The 8,500-nt window shown below is 40.7% G+C and overlaps 1 non-coding gene across 1 annotated transcript; it reads left to right on the top strand.

Moving 5' to 3' along the window:
* The first annotated feature begins 1,208 nt into the window (after positions 1-1,208).
* LOC118484641 lies at positions 1,209-1,314 on the top strand. The gene has a single exon (XR_004873744.1). It is a non-coding gene; the product is annotated as a small nucleolar RNA R71 (small nucleolar RNA).
* The last annotated feature ends 7,186 nt before the right edge of the window (positions 1,315-8,500 follow it).

The raw sequence follows: 8,500 nt of genomic DNA on the forward strand, positions 1-8,500 counted from the left end.
AACTTACGGTTCTTTTCGGTCATGGTAATAATCTCGTCTCAACAATTGATTTGAGCATTTGCTGTGTATAGAAACGGTCGACCTAAGATTACCCTTTGTTGTGCTGCCATTTTAGTAGAAGCATAGTCTAGAACTAGAAAATCCACTAGGTATTCAAACTCTCCCAACTGAATCTTAACATTCCTAACCATTCCTCGTTGACGCCTCCAACTTTCATCCGTCAAGCTCACCATGCTGTCTACATCTTGCAGCGGGCCAAATTCATACATGTCATACAACTCGCCTGGTAGCATGCTCATGCCCGCCCCATAGTCCAACAATGCATGAGAAATTTTTGGTTTTCCCACTCGAATAGGCACGAGTGGTGCTCCATGCTCTTTGTCATTCTCGACTTCGGCATCCCTTCCTATACCTGCACTCACTTGACAAGAAGATGTTAGAAATGTTTCATTAAATTCACTATTAAGAACGGTACTTACCACAATGATATTAACACTTTTAATGTTTTTGGGATTTGTCACCGTGTCACTTTGTAGTTGGCCTTTTGCTTTCTTCAATATCGCCACATCACTTGCAAGTTGACTCATTTGGGTAGTCAACGACTGAATTGCTATATCACGAATTTCGTCTTTTTGAATGCGAGCATCATCAAGCTGATTCCTTCGTTGCATCTCAATTTGCATCGCCTTTAACATCTCCGTTACTTCATTTCCACCTGAAGAGCTTTGACCCGTTTGATATTGCCTTTGAAATCCTTAGTTTCCTTGGAAGTTTGGGTTGGCTTGATTTGACGGATTCCCGTATCTAAAGTTCGGGTGATTTCGTAAACCGGGGTGGTAAGTATTGGAATTCATGTTGTAATTTCTACCACCCCCGCCTTGACCTTGTACGGCATGAACCTCTTCATATTGCCCTTCACCTCCTTGGAAATTTTAAGCCGTGTGTCCTATTTCATTGCAAATAGCACAAACATCATAAATTTGGTTAGAGGTTTGAACATTACCATCGTCTACCGCACGCACTTGAGTTCGAGTAACAGCCGGTCGTGCTCTCCTTGATGCTTGAGCTTTTCGTTTTGTTGTAATTGCCATTTGCTCCAAAAACTCCCAATCGTCATGCTCGTAGTTTGTACCAAAAGTGCCATTAAGTCACGAGCATCTTCGGCACTTAACCCCTCATGGAAAGCATTCATCAATTCCCAAAGCTCAATCCCATGATGAGGGCAATTCATGATCATCATGTTGAAACGCTCAAAGGCCTCATGAAACATTTCACCTTGTTTTTGTTGAAAACTCCTCAACCCCTTCCTAGCATCATTGGTCTTTTGAGCGGTGTAAAATTCGTCTAAGAATATTTGTTGCATCTTCGCCCAAGTGTAGATAGATGCTGAAGGTAAAGTGTAAAACCACTTCTTTGCCTTGTCTTCTAGAGAAAATTGAAATAATACCAATTTGACATCATCAGCCGAAAAACCTTGACTTCCAATAGTATTGCAAATCGAGTCATAGGCCTCCAAATGAAAATAAGGCTCCTCCGTTGCTAGACCCTTATATTTCGGTAAACTTTGCAATGAATTGGTTCTCACTTCAAAAGTGCTCCCTTGATTGTTGTGAGGAATAACTACCGGTGAAGGACTGTGAGTACGCTTCAATGCCTCTCGCATGTTCTCTAAGATGTCTTCTTAGTACACCCAACCGACCCCTTGGACGAATAGGACCCATTGGTCTTTGCATAGGCCCTTGAGGTACATGTGGTTGAAATTGATGTTGTGACATCGGTGGGTGTTGAATTAGCCTTTGGAATTGTGGTTATACATTTTGCGGACGAACTTGTTGCAATGGTGTAGGACGTTGCACTTGTGGCCCTTGTGGCCTTGGCCGAATATGTTGTGGTATAAGTTGTTGTTGTGGCATTCCACCAACACTTGGCATTCCTTGAGTTTGACCTTGTACACAAGCAAACTCCCCTTGATCTCCATCACCCCCATATGCATATCCGTCTTCATTATAACCCTCATAATCTTCATACCCTTCATCATATCCATCTCCCCCTATACCCGAAGATTGCCTAAATGGAAGTGTCGAATATTGAAAACCCGATTGGTTCGATGGTCTAAATGTAGAAGTAGCATGGACAATGGTTGAGTTTGGTGCTATTGAATAGGTTGAAGATGATTGACCCGCACCCGGGAAGAAATGGGAAAATGGTGGAATTGTAGTAGAAGGGTTAAAAGTGAGTGTCGGTTCTTCTTGAGTGGTAATGGGTTATGTGGTGTTGGTTGGTGTAACATCATGAGGTGGAGTAGGGTCGGTGGTGGTGTTAGGCATGGTAGTATTTGGTGAAGGTTGAGTGGATGATGGTATGAAAGGTGGTATGAGTTCACCCGTAGTGGGTGATGTTGGTGGCGGTGGATCCATGTATCTAAGTGGTGTAATTGGGGTAGTTGGTGTTGTTGGTGATCCGCTGATTCTGTTTTCCCTTAACAAAATTATGTTTCCTCTTAAAGTTCGCTCAATTTCCGGATAAAATGCCAATGGTGATAGCTTGTGAGAGCTTCTAGTACGCATGCACCTGTAAATACCTGCACACTAACACACCCAGCGTAAACCAGAAAAAATAACAATCTTAAAAAGAACAAAAATAACACACGTTGCGCACTACTCCCCGGCAACGTCGCCAAAGTTTGACGTGATGCCGTGGTCACAATCAAATTTAATCCAATTACTACTAAATAGATAGTGGCAAGTGGGTATCGAACACAGGGAGTTTGTGGAATATGTGTTATTTGAAGGTTTATCTAAGTTAACTAAATTAAGCTAATTGCAAGAAAATAAAATTCAAGAGTTGATTTGATTAATTTGAGTTTTAAAACTAAGATTACTAATGTAATTGCAAAAATGGAAAATTTGGTTTGTAAACAATTTAGAGATAAATGACTATCTTAAGTTTCCGGTTTGCTTCAACATTCATGCTAACATTTAACTAGAAAGAATCACATAGACATGATTCATGTATGATTACTTGTTGTGATGAAAGGGAACTAAGTACTCGGATTCCTAGAACGCGAGGTTGTTACCCGATGACCAATTAATCAATACCCAATCCTAATTCTACCTATGATATCTCGATAGCCAACGGCACCAAGAACGTATAGTTTCGAACAAGATTAGCATACGAATTAACAATTTACAAACAAGCAATCACACACCATAACAAACAAATCATAAAGATGAATTCGTTATTCTAGAAATATGAAATCAAAGCACAAAGTCTTACACAAACCTTCAACCAAAGATAGTCATCAAAAGTTTAGCCACACATGGCTTTGACAATCATCTTCACAATTAGTTCAATGTTCAAATGGATTCAAAACACTAACGAAATGATTAGAAATTGTTTCAAGCTCTCAAGAACACCCAAAATTCGTCTCCCAGGTGTATGTAACCGAATGGGATTGATTGGGCATGAAAAGACACCATAAATCCGCATTAAACGGTGGAAGTTACACATTTACGCAAGTCAGCGTCGTAAGCAACGGTGGCCACCGTAGCTTACGGTGGCTTGGAATGGTTTACGGTAGCTTTAAACTATCATACGGTGACAAAAAGTGCCAGTCGGTGCCGTAAGCTACGGCCCTTGCCGTAGCTTACGCCAGGCTTCAACATGAAAACTTGTTTTCAGCATAACTTTTTCGTTTTAACTCCGTTTTCTTCACCGTTTTCGCCTACGTTCTCGTAATTTCGTCCTCTATCATACTATCCTCTTAATTCTTCAATTCCAAAAATTGATTTTTTCATTTATTCTCCGTGTTCCTTCCATTTTAAGCTTCTGTTTGTACCTGAAACACAAACAACCGTAGTTAGCTAATTCTAGACAACTACCCGATTAAATGTAGGATTTTATTATCATTTATACCACTTAAGGGTTGTCCTACGGACTACCCGTCACATCCCCACACCTAACCGTTGCTTGCCCCAAGCAACGCGTTCACTAACCATTTCAAAACCACAAGCGATCAACTTGCAAACCAAGCTAAAATGTACCGTCCTTTTACTAACTTTTTATCATACCATAAGACACACCCCTCACAACAACTCTCGGTGACAAGAAATATTAGCACATTATGCTAAAACACTCAATGCACGTGTGTGATTGTGCGACAATAAGCTTGTATACAAATCAAATCTCCTCCTATCAACTATTTTGCGTGCTTATGAATCAAAAGGACATTCGGGTTGTAACGGGGCTATGTGTAAAGGTAGGAAATAGTGGGAATGTGAAAGTAGCTCATTGATTCGGCCCGATTTTTATTTCTACTACTAAACAAAGCAAACATCAACTATATACACAACTTCATCAACATTTTCAACTACTATTGCAACTAAATCCTTCTTTTTGTATTTTTCTCATTTTTTCTTTTTTTTCTTTCTTCTTTTTTTCTTTTGTTTTTTTAAGCATAGAACTCAACAATATATACAAGAACATCAACAATCACAAACTAAATTCCTAAACCGCGTCATCTCAATAGGTAAAGTTTTTGTAAGAAGTAGGTTTGGGTCACAACCGAATGATATAAGGCTCAAACATGGCTTTCTAATGACCAAACCCCCACCCCTCACAATACCAAGCTCATATATGTAACGTATGAGGTCCAACCCCCAATTCCCACACTCTCACACATCTAGACGAGGCTACCTAAAAGTCCCCTATCATTTTCACAAGCATGCTAATCCTAGGCTTCAACAAGAATTCGTACACAAGTTCTATTAACACAATACACACACCGCCACTCAAAACAAGGAAAGCATCTTTAATAATCATATGTGGCTCAAAACCTCACCAAGAAATGACTAGAAAGGGGTGTCGGTGTGTCATGCGGAACAATGTCAAGTGTTCAAATTCCAACAACTTTTCGCTTGGTTTCACAATTTTTTCAAAAATTCTCAAAATTTTCCCCTCATCCCCACAATTGGGATACATTGTCCCAATGTATGGTTTTGAAGGGAAGATCGCTTTCAACAAAAACACCAACATTTGCTTATACTCTCTTACCCCAAATTTCTTTTTGTATTTTTTTTATTTTTTAAACAAAAGCAAACGAAATAACTACCAATATTTCAAAGCTAAAGAACATATCAAGACTAAGGAAAGAGTACATGACCTGGTGAAGTTTGACACAATAGATGTTGTAGATAATCCGACTTTCTATCACCACCTTCACACAAATATCCGTACATCCTCCCCACACTTGAATGTTGCCATGGCCCTAAAACATAGAAAAATAACGAAATAGCAAGATCAGTGTAAAACCCCGGGTTGCCTTCCGAGCAGCGCTAAGTTTTCAGGTCTTCAGCCAGACCGTGCCACCCCCATTTAGGGTGGCTCAAAGAAACGATTCCTTCCATCTCCATCACTTCCTCGTGCCATTGAGCAAAATGCATCCGTCTCTTTTCGACTCGGTGGATAATCAAATACACTCTTGCTTGAACCCATATGCTTTTCTTCACGATTCGGTGGGTGATTTATTTTCATTCTTTGACACACATTTTTCATACAAACACTAGACTCACCACCCTTCCTTTCAATGGACTCATAACTAATCACTCTAGTTTGAACATCAAAGGACAACTTACGGTTCTTTTCGGTCATGGTAATAATCCCGTCTCTACAATTGATTTGAGCATTTGCTGTGTATAGAAACGGTCGACCTAAGATTACCCTTTGTTGTGCTGCCATTTTAGTAGAAGCATAGTCTAGAACTAGAAAACTACCAGGTATTCAAACTCTCCCAACTGAATCTTAACATTCCTAATCATTCCTCGTGGACGCCTCCAACTTTCATCCTCCAAGCTCACCATGGTGTCTACATCTTGCAGCGGGCCAAAGCCATACATGTCATACAACTCGCCTGGTAGCATGCTCATGCCCGCCCCATAGTCCAACAATGCATGAGGAATTTTTAGTTTTCCCACTTGAATAGGCACGAGTGGTGCTCCATGCTCTTTGTCATTCTCGACTTCGGCATCCCTTCCTATACCTGCACTCACTTGACAAGAAGATGTTAGAAATTTTTCATTAAATTCACTATTAGGAACGGTACTTACCACATTGATATTAACACTTTTAATGTTTTTGGGATTTGTCATCGTGTCACTTTGTAGTTGGCCTATTGCTTTCTTCAATATCACCACATCACTTGCAAGTTGACTCATTTGGGTAGTCAACGACTGACTTGCTTTATCACGAATTCCGTCTTTTTGAATGCGAGCATCATCAAGCTGATTCCTTCGTTGCATCTCAATTTGCATCGCCTTTAACATCTCCATTACTTCATTTCCACCCGAAGAGCTTCGACCCGTTTGATATTGCCTTTGAAATCCTTGGTTTCCTTGGAAGTTCGGGTTGGCTTGATTTAACGGATTCCCGTATCTAAAGTTCGGGTGATTTCGTAAACCGGGGTGGTAAGTATTGGAATTCATGTTGTAACGAGAGCCCGGATAAGGAAAATAAGGTTGGTCTCGCCCACCGGAATTTAGCTCAGGATTCACCCTTTCTGATAACCTCTTGCGTTCTTGTCTAAAACTAGGGCAATTAAGGTACCTCAGGCACTTCAGTGTTGTTCCGTCCAGTAAGGAACCACCCGATCCGGAAAAGTTCCTTAAAATAAGACAAAACTTCATAAAAACCTCTAGCCACGGGGCCGTGTCCAGGTCAACACACCCCCGTGCCCACCTGCAGAATCTTGTCTGACTTTAGGTCAGAATACGGATAAAAAGTGTCAGAATCTACTCTGCACACGGGCCGTGTCCAGCGTGTTGTCGTTTTCTATAAATGCAGCAAGATTCCTGCACTCTTGGATCCATTCCAAAGACAAAGATCTGGTGGGATCTTCACATATACCATACAAGGTATATACTAAAGAAGGTTCTCAACAATCATCTTGTCTTTACTACTTTTGTCTATTGCCTTCTTCTTCATTTACTCCTCAAAACCTCCATTAAAGCTTGAAATCTCCATGTTTTCAAGCTTTATTGTGATATTTGTTATGTTTTCATTCAAGGAATCTTATCAAAAATAAGTTTTACAACACTGTTTTAAGTTATTTCTGCTTAAAAATGCTTCAAAAGTCAGAAAAATAATTTAAAGCTATAAGATTCCTTGTTTCAAAAATCTGCAGAGAGGTGGCCACGGGGCCATGCTCAGCAAGCACCGGGCCGTGGCCGGAGTACTGTTTCATTAATTTGAAATTCTCGGGTTGTTTTCTTCGAATGTTGAGTAGGAATAGCGGAATATCCTCAGCCCACTCAAGGAACGACCGACAAGGAAGAAGATCAACAGTGGAAAACTCTCTAGTCAACTACGTGTATGCCTTGAGAGAAGCCATCGATGAAATGACAGGAGTAGAGGAAGCCTTGGTTTACCGTATAAATCACTTGACGGTGGGATTAGAGGGGTGCCTTCGAGAAGTCAACCTTTTGCACCAAAGGTTGAATATTCTTGCTTCTCCTCCTATGGTGCCAATCATTGCACAGAGGGAATTGAATGTTGTAGCGGAGGTCATTATTCTGGCCAAATAGTATGTCATACCCCCGGAACCCCCTCAAGACATATTACACGGGGTCCCGGTTGCTGTCGCACCTCCTCCACAAGACATTGTGGAGAATGAGCCCGCCTTCTTCCTCCCTAGGGAGATAGAGGAATGGCTCAATGACATTTAAAGAGACATCCCTTGGTTCCGAGTTCTACAACACCCTTAAGTACCGGAAAGCTATTTCCGGGTTTTTGAAATTCCTACAATAAGGGTAGAACTCCTTAGAATGATTTACTACGCTACTTGACCTATCTATCCTAGGAACTTGTAGTTTTTCATTTCTAGCTTTATTTTCATTTTCTAAGACCCTTTGTAATTGTTATTTTTAATGAATGATGGTTTTTAAATAATAAATGGTGTTGGATAATGTTGTAATGGTTAAACACACTCGAAATGGTGCAGGTTACTAAGAGAAACTTGAACCCACACCCCATGCACAAAAACAGAGCCTCTCGACAATTTTTCTTCATTACAGCAAGTTCAGCACGGGGCCGTGCTCACCCCAACACACCCCCGTGCCCAAGGATCTGCAGAAAACGCCCAGTTCAGGTAACTGGACACGGGGTCATGTTCACTGAACATGCCCCCGTGCCCAGCCTTCTGTTAATTATGATATTGGCGATCTGAACACGGGGTCGTGCCCGGACCAACACGGGCCCGTGCCCAGACGCCCAATAACATAAATTTTGTTTTTAAACACCTTTTTACACATTCAATCAACCTAAAAACTTATTTTTTGGACACATTGAGAACAGTGTGTAATTTAAGTGTGGGGGGATGCTAAAACCTTGAATTTTGCAAGTCCTAATAACAAGCCTTACACGAAACTCTATTGGAACCGCTAATCACCCCAAAAAAAAATTCAAAAACTTTTCGTTTTTTTTTTACTTGTCTTGGTTTAATTTGGGA

The sequence above is a fragment of the Helianthus annuus genome, chromosome 11 (genome assembly GCF_002127325.2).
Source record: "Helianthus annuus cultivar XRQ/B chromosome 11, HanXRQr2.0-SUNRISE, whole genome shotgun sequence".
In the NCBI taxonomy this organism is placed as follows: Eukaryota; Viridiplantae; Streptophyta; class Magnoliopsida; order Asterales; family Asteraceae; genus Helianthus; species Helianthus annuus.